Source organism: Eumetopias jubatus, unplaced genomic scaffold, assembly GCF_037043125.1.
Source record: "Eumetopias jubatus isolate StellerSeaLion01/CBP00866 unplaced genomic scaffold, mEumJub1_p1.0 scaffold_8, whole genome shotgun sequence".
Taxonomy (NCBI): domain Eukaryota; kingdom Metazoa; phylum Chordata; class Mammalia; order Carnivora; family Otariidae; genus Eumetopias; species Eumetopias jubatus.
The window spans coordinates 94725248-94743538 of NW_028274814.1; the positions used below are offsets into that span (position 1 = coordinate 94725248).

At 40.8% G+C, this 18291-nt stretch overlaps 1 long non-coding RNA gene across 6 annotated transcripts in view; it reads right to left on the reverse strand.

The window, feature by feature from the left end:
• LOC148163786 (uncharacterized) overlaps positions 1-18291 on the reverse strand; it is a 161840-nt gene that overhangs the window by 90163 nt on the left and 53386 nt on the right. Inside the window, exon 1 of one of the 6 annotated variants that reach the window (XR_015768723.1) lies at positions 6207-6285. The exons of the other annotated variants lie outside the window; for them this stretch is intronic. This is a non-coding gene — a long non-coding RNA (uncharacterized LOC148163786). Of the gene's footprint in view, positions 1-6206; positions 6286-18291 lie in introns of those variants that run through there. 6 annotated transcript variants of the gene reach the window in all.

Here is an 18291-nt window from a genome sequence, read left to right on the forward strand (position 1 = left end):
TTCAATACCTACTAAGCACTTTCACACATATCCCATTTAGTCCTCATGACAATCATTAAACCTATGTTGTAGATGATAAACTGAGACTCAAGAGAAGTCAGGAGACTTGTCTACATTTTTTTTTTTTTTTACCATTTTATAGTTAGAAGTGGGCTGACCGAGGATTTAAACCTACTGTATCTGACCCTAAACCTTTCATCTTTCTGCTATGCAATACTGCCTCTACACCCTAGAAATCAGTTAGGTGTCAGTCATAAAAAGGGATTGGGAAAGCAGATTGACAGGTTCAGAGGTTCAAAGAATTAACATATACAGTAGAGGAGTAGGGTTCTCAAACCATAGACACAGTGTCTTTAATCCCTGACAATCATAGCTTCTAGCACTTTCCTCCCTCAGCATCTATGTCTCCAGCACAGCAGAATGAATGATAGGAGCATTTTCCAATGCACATATCAATCCCATTTGCACAGAGGGGAAAGCTGGTTCTCATATAAGATTGTTCGGGTGCAATGATTCATTCTTTCAGTGACATCACTGCTACCTTTGATATGGATACTATCGTTTTCCATGGAATCAATCATGAACTCTGGGATAGCATGATTTAGCCTGGTAAAATTCTTCACAGTTGTCTAAACTACTTCAAATGCTTCTGGATACCTTGACCTTGTGTCCCTGGGGCCAAAAAGGAGTGAGGCACCAACGTCTAAATCCCAAAGTGTTTCCAAAGAGTAGAATTTCAAAGAACTTTGCCCAAGGCAATCCCTTAAAACATGTATACTTTTACTGCCTGTTGATTTACGTTTCTTTGCCATGGTGGAGATTTATTATTCTTTAAGTGCAATACTGGGGGCACCTGGGTAGCTCAGTTGGTTAAGCATCCAACTTCTGATTTCGGCTCAGGCCATGATCTCAGGGTGGTGAGACTGAGCCCTACATCAGGGCTCCAGGCTCAGCAGGGAGTCTGCTCGAGATTCTTTCCCTCTGCCCCTCCCCCCCTTCACACTCACGCACTCTCTAAAATAATAAACAAATCTTTACAAAAAATAAAATGCAATACTAGACTCCAAATCAATTGCACGCTCTGGTTTCAAGAAGTCCTGATAAGTTTCTCTCAACAGCACAGCTAGGGATAGTGTGATCAACCTCTCGATTTGCCCAGGACTGAAAGAGTCCTAGGAATGCAGGATATTCCATCTTAAAACCAGGGATGCCCAAGACAAGCTGGTCACCCTAATCTGGAGATTTTTTTTAAAAAGTGAATCTTTTGTCTTCCTAAATTTTAAGAGGTGTCTATAGAACCAAATATCTTGGCCATGCAGGATGCTAATTGTCCTTTAATGTCTTTAAACAACATATTTTTTTACAGGTGTGCAGAAAACCCAAAGTATGAATGTGTGATAATTGTACAATAGATCAGTGATTCTTAATACTCTAAATAACAGATAAAATACATTTAGCAGATGAAGAGCAAAACTGACAATGATTCATTTCAATCCGTAAAGGCCCGATAGGGACTTCTATGTAACAGTGAGTCTTTAGCAGTCATCACGGTAGTCTTTAATTCATTGCCTTTAAACAACAGGCCGCACCACATTTCACTCTTCTGATAGTAGGGGCGGGGGTGCTTTAGTCCCAGGCGCCTGCTGAAACGCCTACCTCTGCCTATGTCCAGCAGTGTTGGAACAGGCAGCCCAAATAATGTGCACATTAATTACATTTTCAATAGGGGAAGAAGAGAGGGAGCCTGGTGAGAGTCCAAATTACTTTAATCCTTTCTGGGGAATATGAACAGCTAACGCTTTACCAACCTAGCTTCTAAAAACAATTCTTCAAGACTTAGTCCTGCAGTGCTAATTGATTGATGTCATTTATAACGTAATAATGTTGAATAATTTATTTAAAAATAACAGATGTTAAAAATATAGAGCCATAGTAATCTGTGTCTATTGAAGAGTATTTTTGTGATTATCATATATGATTTCAGGTCAGGATTGAGTTTTGTTTTGTTTTGTTTTAAAGATTTTATTTAGTTATTTGAGAGAGAGAAAGAAAGACAGCACAAGCGAGAGGAGGGCCAGAGGAAGAGGGAGAAGCAGATACCCCGCTCAGAGGGGAACCTGACACAGGGCTCCATCCCAGGACCGGGAGATCATGACCTGAGCCGAAGTCAGACACTTAACTGACTGAGCCACCCAGGCGCCCCTTGTTTTGTTTTTGAAACAAACTTCAGATACCTCATTTTAGTACTTATAATAAAGTGAATTTAGGAAAAGCGTAATTTTGAGCCAGTGGCTGAGGCTAGATTATAAATCTGTCATTCCACAAATACATGCTAATCGCTGTGCTGGGTGGTAGGAGACATAGCAAAAAATAGAAATGGTGCTTGTCCTCCCTCACTGGGTTTCCATTCTAGTGTGAAGACTGGTAGTAAACAAGTAAACAAATACATAAAATAATTTCAGACTGTGATTAATAAAAATTAATAGCAAATCTGTCAGTCTTTATATTACTTTATCTATAGGTCTTTGAACCATTCATAACAGCCAACCTCAATATCATACATTATTCAACAATAGCTCTCTTTCTCAATCCAGTGTTTGTTAGTTCCTGCTTCATTTAAAAAGAAAATCTTCATGAAGAAGAGTGATTTAATATTACAACATAATTTTTTCACCAGAAGAACTATATTGTCCACCTTGGGCTATTAAAAATTCTTTATTACTTTTTTGTTTTATTCAATATTTTTATACAATATTTTTTATTACGTTATGTTAATCACCATACATTACATCATTAGTTTTTGATGTAGTGTTCCATGATTCATTGTTTGCGTATAACACCCAGTGCTCCGTGCAGAACGTGCCCTCTTTAATACCCATCACCGGGCTGACCCATCCTCCCACCCCCTCCCCTCTAGAACCCTCAGTTTGTTTTATTCAATATTTTAAAAAGCCCCGGGGACAGTTTACAACATCAAAATTCAAGGTCTTACAAATAAGCTAGAAGTGCAGTTTCTCACCACTCATAAGGCCTTCTTTCCTTGCTAATAAGTTTAACACCTGTTCTCTCTGGTTTTGAGAACAAATAGAAGAATAAGGGGGGAAATCTGCATTCCATCTCTGTTAAATATGACCAGTGCGAGGAGAAAGGATACAGCGGTCAAAGCTGCCTGCAGGATACAAGATGGCCAATCAGCTTCTCTAGAGAGGACAGTCAGGATGGCCTCCCCACCCCCTCCCCACCCCTGACCCCGGCCTCCAAGCATCCCTCTCTCCTTCCCTACAGTGGGAGCTTCCCTGAGAGCCTTCTCCTCCAGTAAAACTTCATCCTCAAACTGGACCCAAGCTCACCCACACAAATGTGTCGGTGATTGATGACAGCAAGGATATCACCATTTTAATAAGGATCAAGGGCTTTAACCAAAAAATGAAACTCCAAGAATAAGGTCTAGCACTGAAGAGTGACTGGTGTGGGGGTTGTATCTATTTGGCCAGCCCTAAAGAGATCTTGACTCTACATTTGAAGTCTCCTGGTCTAAAACCCTGCTGGCACATAGGGTGCTGGTGGCTTCTGAGGGGGTCTCATTGTCATACTCTATGGTCATGATATAATATCAAGTAATGCTGTTTTTGACGTATTATAGAGTAATACCCCCAGGCAGCTACTCAACTAAAAAAAAAAAAAAAAAATCACTGTAGGTACCCTCAGTCCATCTTGGATTACCTTGTTTAACATTTTCTAATGTAGTGAAATGTCCTCCATCTATTGCATTGTTATTTAGATTTTTATGGCTGATGTTTGTCTCTCCTTCTAGGGCAGAGACTTCTTTTTCTAAATCAGCCCATGGAAAATATTGATGGGTAGCCTCTTGATTATTAAGTATAAATTAACTTTTCCAGGACTCACTTTAAATGTCATTTTGTTCTGAATGCCTTTAATGTTGTTGTTGCTGTTATTATTATCATTATTAGTAGTAGTAATGGCAATTATGTTTATTGGCTATTTGCCATGTACCAGGTGCTCTTCCTTACATTATTGCTTGAGCTCACAACAGCTCCACATTAGTTATTATTATCCCTCTTCCTGTAGTTGAAGAAACTGCCCAAGGTCACACAACTGCAGGGAAATTCTCCTACGTTTGTCTGCCTCTCTTATGAAAGATCTGATGGGAGTCTGTCGAGGGTTTTGCTCCTGTTTAGGTTAGGGACAATAAGGCAAGAAAGATACTACAGCCTGGCTATTTCATGGGACACATGAATTCACAAAGTTAAGGTTAAAAGATAGGCAACTTCTAAAAGCTCTGTGTTTTTCTGAGGGATATTTATGAGTCTGGAGGTGAGTCAAGAATGAAACAGCCAGTTGCAGGGTGTGAGAACTATAATCAATGCTATGGAACTCAGCAGAAACAGGTTAAACAGAGAAAAGAGAGAGAGTTCCAATTTAGATTTGCCCTTTCCAAAACAGGCGATAATAGAGCAACAAACGGACTGTCAGCCACAGGTTTGAAGCATGTGATGTCCGGACCAACCCTCTCTGGCAAACCCAACCTTATCCCAGACTAATTTATAAGGGCTTATGCTTTGCTGGGCATTATTATTAGCTTTGCTGTCATAGAATAAACCCCGGTTTCAGTCAGAGCAGCCCTGAGAGCAGCTTAAGTATGGTTCTCCATTCTGTTCCTCCCTCCCACTCTCCATCACCGCTGCCTGCAGATCAGCCTAATAATAGTCCTAACTGCCGTTGGTAGATTTCACCCCAGTCTACAAGATCCTCTCACATAGCTTATTTCATTTAACCTTGTGAAATAAGTATGATTAGTAGTCCCATCTTAAATAGGAAGATGGTTCAGAGAAAAGTCATGACTTAATTCAAATCACACTGCCCAGAAGGACCAGAGCCAGAACCGGGTCCAGATTTTCTGGGTCGGAGACCAAATGAAAGCCTACCAGAGAAAAGGTACCACATGATTATCATTTGATCTACCCTCCTTCTCAGACTTCAGGATTAAAATGAATAACAATTTATTGGATTTAATGGTGTCCTACCATAGTCTACCTGCCTCCAACAAAAACACATCTCAGTGCCCCAGGACTATCCCTTTACATCTTGTAGTTTAATTTCATTCATTAGAGTTTATAGAGAGCATTGCTCTCTTGGTTTTAATTTTTCTTACTTTTATTTTTCCTTTCCCTTATAACCACAAAAGTGTCTGTTTTCCACATTTTCACCTTTTTTATTTCTAATTATTTTATAATTGTGTACCTTGTTAGAATTTAAGTACTTTATTATTTTAAAAATCTAAAGGAAACATAAAATGTAAGTTCTTAAATCTACTTGATCAAAAAACCTCCTACAGCAACTTTAACTCTACTTCCAATTAATAGCCTACACAATTATGTAATCACATAATGCCGGGCCCTGTGATCTACTCTTAGCATGTATTTGTTTTAACTATAGTTTGCCTATGTGAAGAAGTAGAAACATCTCCTATCTAAAGTGGTAAAATTAATTGCACCATTGTAGTCACATGATATTCAATGTTTCTAGAACTAGCAGGCAACACAGCTCCCAGAAACCCAATTGCCCATTTTGCTGTACCCATCCCAAGGCACTTTCAGGGAGGCTCAAACAATTGATAGACTCACCATACGTTTTCCTAACCATGGAGAATTGTTTAGGGGCCAGGATCCAAAAACCACTGGCAGCTCTGTAACTGCACAGTGCTAGAGACGAGAGAGGTAAGTGGCATGGGATATAAACTGAAAAGGAAGGACCTGGAACATGATAACCCCACTCCAACGTTCATTACACCCTCCCCACTCCACCCCCCCCAGGCCCTCCCCAAACACACAAAGTCCTCTAAAATTTGCTTAGTAAGGGGGAAGGAAGGGAACAACATTGCAGAAGAGAGCCTTCCAAACTCTTGTTAGATATGGGCAGCATCTTTTAGTCATTCTGTATTTTTCCATTAAATATGTATTACATTCGTAATTGGGGGGAAGAAAAAGGATAGAAAATATGACACAACTGGGCAGCAAAGGAAAACATAGGAGAAGTTCCTCTTTGTCTGTGGCCTGAGGTCAAGGCAATTTTTCCCTCACCCTCATGAGGCTTGCCTTTTGGCCCTAAGTATGAAATATCATTACCTTTACCTTTCATAGCTTCAGTTTAACGATAAACTGTGGGTCAGCAGTTACATGACTGACCTGGAGTGATTTCACACTGCTGCCTGCCGCGCCCCGCCTGCGCGGGGTGACGCCCCGGAGCCAGTGACGGTGGAAGCAGCTTCTGGTCAGACCAAACAGCACAGCCGCCGCAGACCCCTCTCTTTTCTGTTGTCTCTGGCTCCATCTTTTCACGTTTCTCTTCGTTTTTTTCTTTTCTTCAAGAAGACAAGGGTGTCTCATTGAAGCTTCAGGGAAATGACTGAATTTTAATGGAATCTAATTGGCTCCCATGGTTATCTCAAAGGAGCTGTGGTCATAAAAGTTAATTAAATTAGATTCATTTGCATATTCAAGACCATTCTCTTCCCTCACTTTAAGACCAGAGAAAGGGAAGATGTGTCTCTCCTCCCCGGATAGAACACGCAACAATGTCCACATCGTTTTCTTTGTATGCTTGGAATTAGTCAGAGTCATGGGTTATTTTTTTAATCCTCTTGCCTAGCTTGTGTTCTCCACTTCTTTAGGTATGTGTCAGTGCAAGGGTTAAATTGGTATGCATCGCAAGTCTCCCTTTGAAATATGGAACCAGTCCTTTATAGAACGAGCTTTGCTGTGCTTCAGACTGAAGTAATTTTCTAAACAAAAGGTGAATTCAGAATGTTCGGTAGAAAAGAACCTAGCAACATTTACAGGCACAGGACTAGCTCTAGAGGCATCTCCCATTTGTGTGCTTGCTTGCATGTTTATTGACAACAACTGCATGCATAGCTTTCTTAGGGGTCAGAGGAATGGAACGATTGGACCCTGAGAGGATGTCTAGTCTACCCAGCTGCCTGTGGTAGGCCTAAAATAACCAGTTGAAATTGAACTCTGGCCTGTTTTCTGAAGCCTCAAGGGAAGGCTTCCTCCTCTAAAATCCGACCCATTTTTAACAACCCTTAATATCACACGGGAAAGCATTCCTTTGTGTCAAACCTATATCCCCTCTGCTGCTGATTTACTGTTTATTCCCACATGTATGCAATGCTGGTGTGAGGGATCAAACTCAGTCCCTCCACCCTGCTCATTTGTATACTGCCTTGGAATAGCAACTGGTTATTGAGATTGGTCCAGTGCCCAGATTGGTCTCTACAGATTAAAGGCAGTGTCATTGGCCACTCTTACCTGTTCATGCAGGTAAAGGTATATCATTAACTTCATTCTCCCTGTCATGAGAAGACAGGTCTGATTTATTTTTAGGGTTTTTATTTCTTTAATGAACACAAATGTGCCATCCCAGTGCTAAGTTTTCAGGAAACAATGGTGGATAGGAAAGACTAAGATGCTGCCCTCATGCATGGAATTTGGACATAATATAAGTAGTTACAAGTGAGGTAAGAGTTACAAAAAAGTGTAGGTTACCCAAAAATCACACAACAGTCTGAGCTAACGTAGACTGGGAGGACAGGAAAGCTTTCTGGATAAAGGGATGTTTCACCTAAAACCTGAAGGATGAATAGAAATTATCAAAGTGGAGAAGAATATTCATGGCAGAGGGAATGGCATACGCAAAGGCCCCAACAGGAGAAAGAGAGTGGCCCGTTGGAGGGCTGGTGCTCAAGTTCAGATGGCAGGACAGAAGCTGTGGAGTTGTCAGACATCACTGAGGGCCTGTACCTGCTCAGCTGTGGGAGGACTAAGCTGGGACTGACACCCAATGCCCTAGTCCTGGCTTTTGCAGTCTGAAAGCTTGGAGCCGCTGGATGCTTAGCGACGAGGGTCAGGCACCTCGAGAAAAGGTGGAAGGAAAAGGCCCCACTTGAGTGCCCCGAGGCCTTGCTAGCTCTAGAGGCCCCCGTGAAGTAGCCAGGCATCTAGCACAACAGCTGTGGTCAGCTTGAAGGGGACCGAGGCGCTGTGTGTGCAGTCGCTAGCAACCCCTCACCTGGAAGATGTCTCCAGCCTGTGTGTTCAGTCTCCAGTCCCTCACCTGGAAGATGAGGAGTTTAGGCATGGACCCTCCTCACTCACATTCTAGAAGCATTTAGCAACAACTGTCCCTATACAGTTCGTTCATTCTTAAGTGGGTCACATTATTACTAAGCTAGCCTACATGTGGGAGTGGGAGGAGGAGTTATTCAGACACAGCCAGCAGGCCTCTCTCCAATTCACTTTTTTTTTTTTTTTTTTGGTGGGGGAGAGGGGTTAATTTTTTTTATTGTGGTAAAATATACATAACATAAAATTTACCATTTAACCATTTCTAAGGGTACAATGCAGTGGTATTAATTACACTTGCAATGTTGCATAGCCCTCACCACTATTCCCAAAACTTTTTCACTCCAATTCACTTTTTTTTAACAGTGAGGATAGTTTCTCTTTTTTTCCCAGTTTTATTGAAATATGATTGACATATAATGTATTAAAGGTATACAATATAATGATTTGATAGTGTATGTGTTGAGAAATAATTACCACAATAAGGTTAACTCCAATTCACCTTTTTTTAAAAAAGATTTATTTATTTATTTTTTTTTAAAGGGGGGTGCACAAGCAGGGGGAGGGGCAGAGGGAGAGAGAATGTCAAGTAGACTCCCTGCTGAGCACAGAGCCCAACACCAGGCTCTATCCCAGGACCATGAGATCATGACCTGAGCCGAAACCAAGAGTCGGACGCTTAACCAACTGTGCCACCCAGGTGCCCCAACTCCAATTCACTTTTAAACAAACCTGGAGAAGTTCTACAAGTATCCTCACAATCTATGAACCTGACCATCTGTCATGACTCCTGACTTGGACCTTGAGAGATCAGATACTGCTCTTAAAGCAAATGATGCTTCTTACCCCTTGTATAAAAATGTGTACAAAGGGTAAAAAGAAAGAGTAAACTGCTATGTAGTTAAATCCTCTCCTTCTGCCACTAGGTAAGTCACCTCATTCAAGATCATAGTGCTTAATACTACAAATTTACTAAACCCCATCTATGTACCTAGATTAAGCTAGTTGCTTTGCACATGTCAGTTGACAGATAGATAATGTTTTTCCCATTTTACAGATAAAGGAATAGGCTACGATGGGACCAGATTTTCAACCCAAATCAGTCTGCTTTTAAAATTTTTAAATTTGGTTCACCCCTCTATACCTAGTTGCTTCCCCAAAGGCAACTAGGGGAGACCCGAAGAGGGCATTTTGGAAAAATGAAGACGAGCAAAGGAAGACAAAAATTAAATTTGAGCTCATGCTTAACCTACCCCAGATTTGTGATTGGTTTTGTCACATAAGTTCTAGCTTCTCCAGTCTTTCTTAACTCTCTAACCCATGTAATTGATGGTATTTACTGCCCCACTTTTCAAGGATGGTATGCGGCTCATTTACTTAATTAAGAAAATCCTTAGCATCAGGGTGCTTAGCAGGCAGGAAGCGTTAAAGCCCAAGGAAGGGCTGAGCTCCCTGCACCTCAGGTAGGCACAGAAGGCCAGGAATAATGAAGCCAGGTGAACTGCCCACCCTCCAGAAACCCTGCATGCGAGTTTTAATAGAACAGAAAATAAACATTGAGACAAGGGAACTGTCAGGTAAATTAGTATTAAGAGTTCAGATTTTTTTTTTCCTTTAACAGGTGTACTGTGAAAATTCAAAGCATAAGGAAAGAGAATGGGTTAAAAATAGTACGACAATAGCTAGTGTGACAATAGCATAATAAAAAAAAGCATCATGGGTTATACAAAGGACTGTAGAAAAAAAACTTAAAAGAAATAAAAGCAGAGGCAGGAGCAAGCACACTAACACCGTGCAATCTTTAAAGACTCAGCGTGAAACCATAGTAGGATATCATAAAATGAAAAAGAAATATAGGCTTCCAAAGTATGAAGATTTTTAGGGGCGCCTGGGTGGCTCAAGCAGTTAAGCCTCTGCCTTCGGCTCAGGTCATGATCTCGGGGTCCTGGGATCAAGCCCCCTGCTTCTCCCTCTGCCCCTCCCCCCACTTGTGCACACGTGCTCTCTCTCTCTCAAATAAATTTTTTTTAAAGTATGAAGATTTTTAAATAGAAACATTTGTCCCTCTGTGTAAAGTCAGACATCATTATCTTGGCTTGCAGGGCCTTCTGTGGCTAGCCTCTCCAGCCTCATCCCTTCTACCACCATGAACAACTCTCTAAAGAACTGCTTGGATGCCTTTCATTTGTTGTCATTCTCTCTTGCTCTCTCTCCAAGGCCTTACTTCCCTTCTCTGACATGTCAGAGTAGGTCAGATCTCCCAGTTATACCTTCTAACAGCTCCGTGCTAGCCTTATTATCCTTGTAAATATTGCTCAACATCTGTTTTCCCACTAGAAGGTCTGCTCTCCCAGGGTAGGTCCAAATCTACCTTGTTTATTGCTCTATTGCCAACCCTAGCACTGTTATGAATGAATGAATGAATGAGTGTTGGTGGCCATTTAGGTCTCCAACTGCCTAACTTCAAGACATTTAAAGAAAACAATTGCTTCTTTAGTTCATGTAGCATGTCAGAATTTAACTAGAGAAGCAGAACCAGTATAAGGGTTTTTTGGGTTTTTTTAAATCTATCCATTTAGTTATTACAAGGATTGCCTTACACAGTTGTAGGAGCTGGCTAAGCAAGCCTGACATCCACAGGGCAGGCATCAGAAAGCAGAGATCACAAGCAGGCTGGGACCTCACAAGAGTGAATTTGGGATGAGAGCATCCTGCAGCACCAGGGCTCTCGGTCCTGGAGTCGAATACACACACACTTGGCCCAGGAGTCGGTGAAATCGAATGAGGATCCAGCTGGAATGGAAAGCAATCTCAGGCCCCCCTGCTGCTTCGCACCAACAAGGCAAATCAGCAGATCAGCAGGACCAACATAAGTTTTGTCCCAGAGTGTAGAAAAAGGTTTTACAGCGTTCCTTCTGCTCTGTGGACTCTCTGACATCACGGAGGGCTTAAACCCTCTTTTTAAAAGCTTTGCTTGGGGGTGAGGGGGAATTGGATGAAGGTGGTCAGAAATACAAACTTCCGGTTATAAGATAAATAAGTACTGGGGATGCAATGTACAACATGTTGACTTTGGTTAATACTGCTATATGAGATATTTGAAAGTTGTTAACAGAGTACATTCTAAGAGTTCCCATCGCAAGAAAAAATTTTTTTTAATTTTCTATATCTGTTTGAGATGGTGGATGTTAACTAAACTCACTGTGGTAATCATTTCACAATATAAATCAAACCATCATGCTGTGTACCTTAAACCTTATACAGTGTTGTATGTCAATCATATCTCACTGAAACCGGGGCGGGGGGGAGGTGTTCCTCTGATTAAATCACCTGGAACAATATCCCTTTGGTTAATTTAAACTCAGCTAAGTAGGGATTACATCTGCAAAATCCCTTCACAGCAGCACCTAGATTGGTGCTTGGTTGAATTGGGAGTGGGTCTGTGTGTGTTACAAAATAGCTGCTGCCAAGCTATCAGCCAGCAATTTTCACAAAAGAATCTTTGTAGCTCACCATAGCCAGAAACACATTAGAAAAGGAATTCTGGAGGATGTAGTTCAGCTTAGCCAAGTGGACACATCCCAAAGCCATCACAGGTCACATCATAGGACGACTATCTCTTTAACCTCCAGTTTGACCCTGAGTGAAAGAAATTAATGACAGAATCTAGCAACATTCATAAGTGGGAGGGGCCACTTTGCTAGGAGAAGTAGTGCTGACCCTGCAGAGGCAAAGCAAAGGAGTAACCCTGAATAGGAGCATAGAGCTAATGACCTTAGAGAAGCATGTTTTCAAGAAGTAGAGGAGGTATAAGGAGCTCTTACAGCCAAAATGGTGGGTGGTAGAATATATTTCTATCAAAAGCTGGGGAAACACCATTCCAGGGTTCCAGCTGAAATACAGATGTTCATCAGTGAAAGTTTGTTAAAGAAATGAATGAATCAATCAACAAATGAATGACTCCTTCCAACTCCTCTATTCAGAAAAGGTTAAGGCCCTATATGAAAATATGGTGGTAAATAAGACACAGTGTCGTCACCTTAATGGAGGGTTCCTAGGGCAAAGATCAAGCAGCTCCAGCTATAGGCCAAGAGTTCTCTTAAGAAAGAGCTTTTGACTGAGAGAGAGCTGTCATATTGGCTGTCATCAGTCCCTTAGTGGGTACTAGATACTTTTTTGTTGCCATTTCTGCATTGCCAGACACACACACACACACACACACACACACACACACACACACACACACAGGACTCAATAGGCTTTGTGCAGCTTCCAGCGCAAAATTAGGAAAGAGAGCTGAACATCTAGTTGACAGTGACAATCTGGTAATCACAGAAGTCTAGGTATGACTTATCTTGAATAATCAGTGATTGAATTATGTGCCTTTAAGCTTAGCCTATACCAAATGCCTCTGGGAAAGGTTAAAAAGAAAAAAAAACCTCAGAACTTGCTCTCCGGCTTAGAGTGATTGAATTATGCTGTGGGCTATGGTAAATTCATTGCAGTGATAAAAATAGATGAAGGGCAGTTCAGTAACCCTGGGGAATTTTATCTGCCTCATTCATGCATCCAGTGATGCTGCTTACGTAAAGCCAAAATAAGCGCAACCAAAAGGGCATTGGGGGAGATTGATAAAAGGTGATTCAAATAGAAACCAAGAAAACAAGCAAGCAGTTAACAGCAAAGATCAGGACTAGTCCCCGTTGTAAAGATCTGAGCAAGAAACGGGCCTCTGAAGATGATACAGTACCTTGAACTTTCTAATAGTTTCTAGAGGCAAATTTAGACACCTCTTTGCAGAGCCTCCAGCTGTTCTTTCTCCACACATTCAGGCACAGACCCTCATCACAATCTCTTGGTGATTTACCCCTCACACTGGCAGAGCACACTCATCACCCCTCCTAGAAATATTCCTCCTCGACCTCCAGGCAGAGCACCAGAAAGTCAATTAAAAACCATTTTAAAATGTTACTCAAGCAACTCAGAGATAAGCAAAGATACCGAAAAGTTCCAGGGGTTCCCCTTGGCCAAGTTTACCACCGACTTATTTTATTAGACAAGTGGTTTTTAAAGGAAATCATTTATCAAAAGGTTGCAGGAAAGGTCTTTTCCTGGTCTCCAGCTGCCGGTAGAAAAAGTCTAGAATTGACTGGAGTAGCTCTAAGAGGCTACTCTTAGAAACTGAAATTCAGTTCATGGTCAAGTATGTCAGTGTTTTAAAACATTCTAACAAACCCAACAGCACCATCTGTAAGGACTGCATAATTTGCAAAATTTCTTGCTAAATCAGCTGGCCAAATGCAAAGCCAATTGCTTTGGCGGCGGTACAACAGCGTGCTGCAGCCGGGGAAGTATTTTAAGTGGATAATGAGTAGTCTCTTCTCTCAATGACTATATTCAAATAACCTCCACTGCCTAAAATATGCAAAGTTCCTAGTCAAGGCTGCCTTGGGAACTTCTGCCCCCTAACTCAGAGTTTGAATCTTTAAGGGTTGGGAGGGGGCTATTAGATTCCCCCTTCTCTATTGATATTGAAGAAAGCAATTGCCAGCAAAGACCTCAGACACTTCCCAGCTCGCACACATACACAACAGCTCACATACACACACAGAAAAAACTCAAACACACAGCTCACATTAGTCCTGAGATAGGCAAGGCTTACATCCTGCAGCTGAGAATAGCAGCCAAGTCTTTCATTTATTTAGCTACAGTATCTCCTCTAAAATTATTCATTATTTGGGTACTCCAAATGCCCTTTTCATTTAATGAGGAAACACAGGTAAAGTATTTTTCTGCCTTTTTCTCTTGAGAAATATAGTTCTCCATTGGTTATCCATGGAAAATGTTCTCTCTCTCTCTCCCTCAAGTAGCAAAACAGATGGAAGTTCCTTCTGTGAAGAAACCGAATTCTATACTCTTTATATCCAACCTCCATTACCTCCATCTCTATAATTTAAGATATCAATAAATATGCAATGAATGCTTATTTGTTTGTTTATTAAGTGAGCTACTCCCCCAAGTTACTTTAGAATCTTACCACTCAACCCACGGTCCACAGACAAGAGCACCAGCATCATGAGCTTGTCAGAAATGCAGACTCGCAACCCAGACCTCCTGAATCAGAATCTGCATTTTAACAGGAGTTCCAGGAGACTTGCAAGCACATCAAGGTCTGAGAAGCACCATTTTAGAATACATCTTGATTTGTACACTGTTCCCATTAGTCTAGTAAAGCCTGTCACTCCTCGAAGATCATTTCTTGCCATCGAGGACATTTCTGTGGAAGCAATAAGTAATAACTGACTTTATTGGGCACTGTGGGTCAGGAGTAGAGGGCACATACCATGATGGGAGTTACACAGCTAGAAAAAACGTGGAGGCGGTCAGAACTCAATCTAGCTTACAGGTCCACATTTTCCATCACTGGGCTGCAAAGCCAGGTGCTACTGCTCAGCGGGGAGCACTATTAGCATGTGGGGACTGGCAATGTTAAGGAACTCTTCCCTGTTCTGCAGAACGTGGGACATCCCTGTCTTCCACCCACTAAGTGCAGTATCCTGATGCCCTAAGAAAAACCCCCCACATTTCTAGATACCCATGGGGGGTGGGCCTGGCTCACACAGAACCCGTGTCTTGTGGCTTTCATGTAGTGATTTTGAGAAACTAGTTTTCTGGGACTTGTTTCTTTCTTCCAATGTTTAATCTATTTATAAAATTCTTTGACATTTTACATTTTATTTTTCATTTCAACAGAAGGCTATAACTATTGAGTATCTACTCTATGCAGTCTAAAAGATAAGGTCCCTGCCTGCCAGCAGCTGACCATCTGGTTAGGGAAATCAGGCCTTAGCAATTCAAGGCACTCTATGACTAAGTCTAGAAATGACAACAACAGCAACAACAAAAAGACCTAGATTCATATTCTGACTTTATACCACTTATTACTGGCAAGTCCACTGGGATACACTAAGCCTCGTTTCCTCCATCTGTAAAATGGGGGCATTATTAAACAATGCATGTAAATTGCCAACACAGTGCCTAAAGCATGACCCCTGCTTAGTAAATGTTAGCCACCCCTATCACTCACCACCTCCTCCCAATCAGTGTAGATATAAGACAAAACTGAGATGGAGAAAGGATGTGCCTTAAGGGAAGAGACAGCTCTCTAGGCAGGAGGCACAGCCTAAGCAAGAACTTGGTGTCAGGAGTGAGCATGCCTAAGGAAGAAACTGTACAGGACTCACAAACTAGATGAAGTGAAGGGTTCAGGTCAAGGGATTATTAGAAGTGAACAAGTGGGAGAAAAAAAATGAGTTTGCATTTGCACGGAATCTCCTGTAGATTTCTGAATTTCTTTAGTACCATGACTTTCCAAGAAAAAAGGGTAAGCCTACAGAAAAGTTGAACTTCTATACCAATGAGCATAGATGTATCTATTACTGGTCAGTCTTTAAAAAAAATAAATACCTGGCATTGCTATGAGAGGTATTTTAAATTTTTATTTAAATTCAAATCTGTCGCCTAATTTATTTCCAACTTCACTAAATGTGAAGCCCAGACCTGGACTGATAAATAAGTTTACATAAAGAATATATTTAGTTCTTCAAGTTTATAAAGCCCACAATTTCAGCATAAAAGAGGATTTTGATTTTCAAAAGGATCCCAAAATATCTTAAAATGTCCAAGAAGGTATTGTTACTACTAGTGAGTTCAAATAGCTTGCTGCAGCATTCTTATTACTGCTGCTCATTAGTAAAAGTACTATATAACACCCAGCAGAAAAGAATAATTAGCAAATCAATTAATTAAGGCCCTATCAACACTCCTCTTGCCACCCCAATCACATCTTTGTTGTAAATAAGTTTTCTTGCCTACATTAAAGTCATTAACTCTCCATATGTAAATAATAATGTCCTTTAATTTAACTGATTAAATATCAGAGAACAAATTTCAAGCCACTCTTTCTGATCGAGCCAGGATATCAAAAACAAAGAGCATTATTGTCTTATGTAGCAAATTCAACACAACTGTATACACTTTTGAATTCATTAATTTCCAGATTCACCTTCCCTCCTGAGGACATGAGCCAGAATGGTATCTTTAGCTATAATACACACACACACACACACACACACACACACACACACAAATACTATAATAACTAAAGAAACCACCCATTTCCTTCCCCCTAAGTTCCAGGAAGCTATGTTATTTCTGTGGACCAATTTCTATTTGCCAACTGTTCTCCAGAGCTTTTAACGGAAAATAAAATGTACTAGAAGCTATTCTTCAAATGACAGCCAAGAACACATCTCCTAGTGTCTCCTCCCTTCAGAGGAAAAAGCAAAAAATGTTTGTGTGTATTTAAGACCTTTACATTTAGGATTTTGTTAAATCCTGAAATATGTAAAACCCCACAGTGTCTTGAAAAGAAATGTTCGAAGGAACCTCTAGTCTCTAAAGTTAGCTAGATTCTCTGCAACATTCACCTCTTATTTTGGCTTCTCTAATTATCCCTTTTAACTTAATGCTGGTTATTTTTATTTCTTCCATCTTTCCTCATACCACATTGTTTATGGCTGTTAATATATATATATATATATATATATATTTACATATGTCCTCAGTGGTAATTTCTCAGTGTGTTCCCCTCCCCCATTTACACTAGGGGACTTGGTGGGGGTTTTGGCTTCTTTTATCCTTTTCCTTCTTCAGTCGAAAAAATAAATTATCGATAAATCACCAACAAACAACTTCTTAACTATTTCCCACTCCTCAAACTTTGATCTTATTATAACATACATTAGATTTATCTCAACCAAGAGTCACATGTGGATCACGCCATCATGAGACTGGAGATGAGGGGAGGGGAGACTTATTTCCTTCTGATTTGGATCCGAGACAGATACCTTGTGTTCCCCAGAAGAGAGCCGACATAAGCCATCTCCACAGCGATTCCCCACACTCCAATCTTTCTTCTCTCTGTTCTTGTCTCTCACAAATACCTCCCAGAAGGCCAGATTATTTTGTTAGAGAAGCTCCAAACTGCCTAAAACCCCAAACGGGACAGAAACTTTAGCAAAAGTTTATGTAACTGATACTTCTTTTCTTCATTACGACCAACACAAAAAAACAGCCTCCCCTTCCTGCTCCTCAGAAGATGCCCTTCACTTCCTGTCCAGCTCAGATTCCTCTGCTGGAGGTTCACCCAGGGCTCCACTTCCTGCTGCCTCAGAGCATGCTTCATTTCCTGTGAACTAGATGCCAGTTTTCCTCACAGGCTCCTTAGTCTGCCCCACCATTTGTTTACCTCTTGCTTGCTCCCCATGCCTTCTGAACTCGTCTCCTAGACCTGCCATTCTCTCCCTGTTCTTTGCCCACTCACCAGCCTCACCTTTCCTTAAGACCATCTTTTTCACAGAAGTCATTCAGTAGCTAAGGCCAATCGGAACTTTTTCATATCCTGTTGATTCTGGTTTGTTTTACTAGCTTACTGCAGGATTCCATGTCTTTTAAAGGCCTAGAACCTCACGCTTAATTAGGAATATTTGATATCTGAATTGTGCTGCTTATCAACTATGAGCCATGCCTTTGTTTTTTAGTTTTGTTTGTTGTTTTTTATGCACTAAGCAAGACTACAGCTACCAGCTACCTCTCCTGACCCCCAAGGTTAAATTAGTTCTTCTAGTCATTCCTTCTCATAATACCTTATATTTTTTGTTGTTTCATTTATGACCAGTGTAACAAATTATCTCTTTGATAGTTTCCCCTGCCCTCACCCCGCAGCCTATAAACTTTATGAGACCAGGAAAAAGCCCAGTTGGTCCCTTGTCAAGCTGTCCTCTTTTTTTTTCTATTCTGCCCTCCTCACTTTCTGCTGCCAACACAAACACAGGGCGTGGCACATATTAGAAGATCAATAAATATATATATTGAATGCACCACAAAATAAAAAAAGAAAAAGAAATGGTAACTGTGGGAAGTGATGGATATGTTAGTTTAATTGCGGTGAATCTTTCACAATGTATACATATATCAAATCATCACTTCATACACCTTAAATACATATACACTTTTTGTCAATTATACTTCCTAAAGCTGGAAAGAAAAAATACATACTGAGTAGATGAATGAATGAATGAATGAA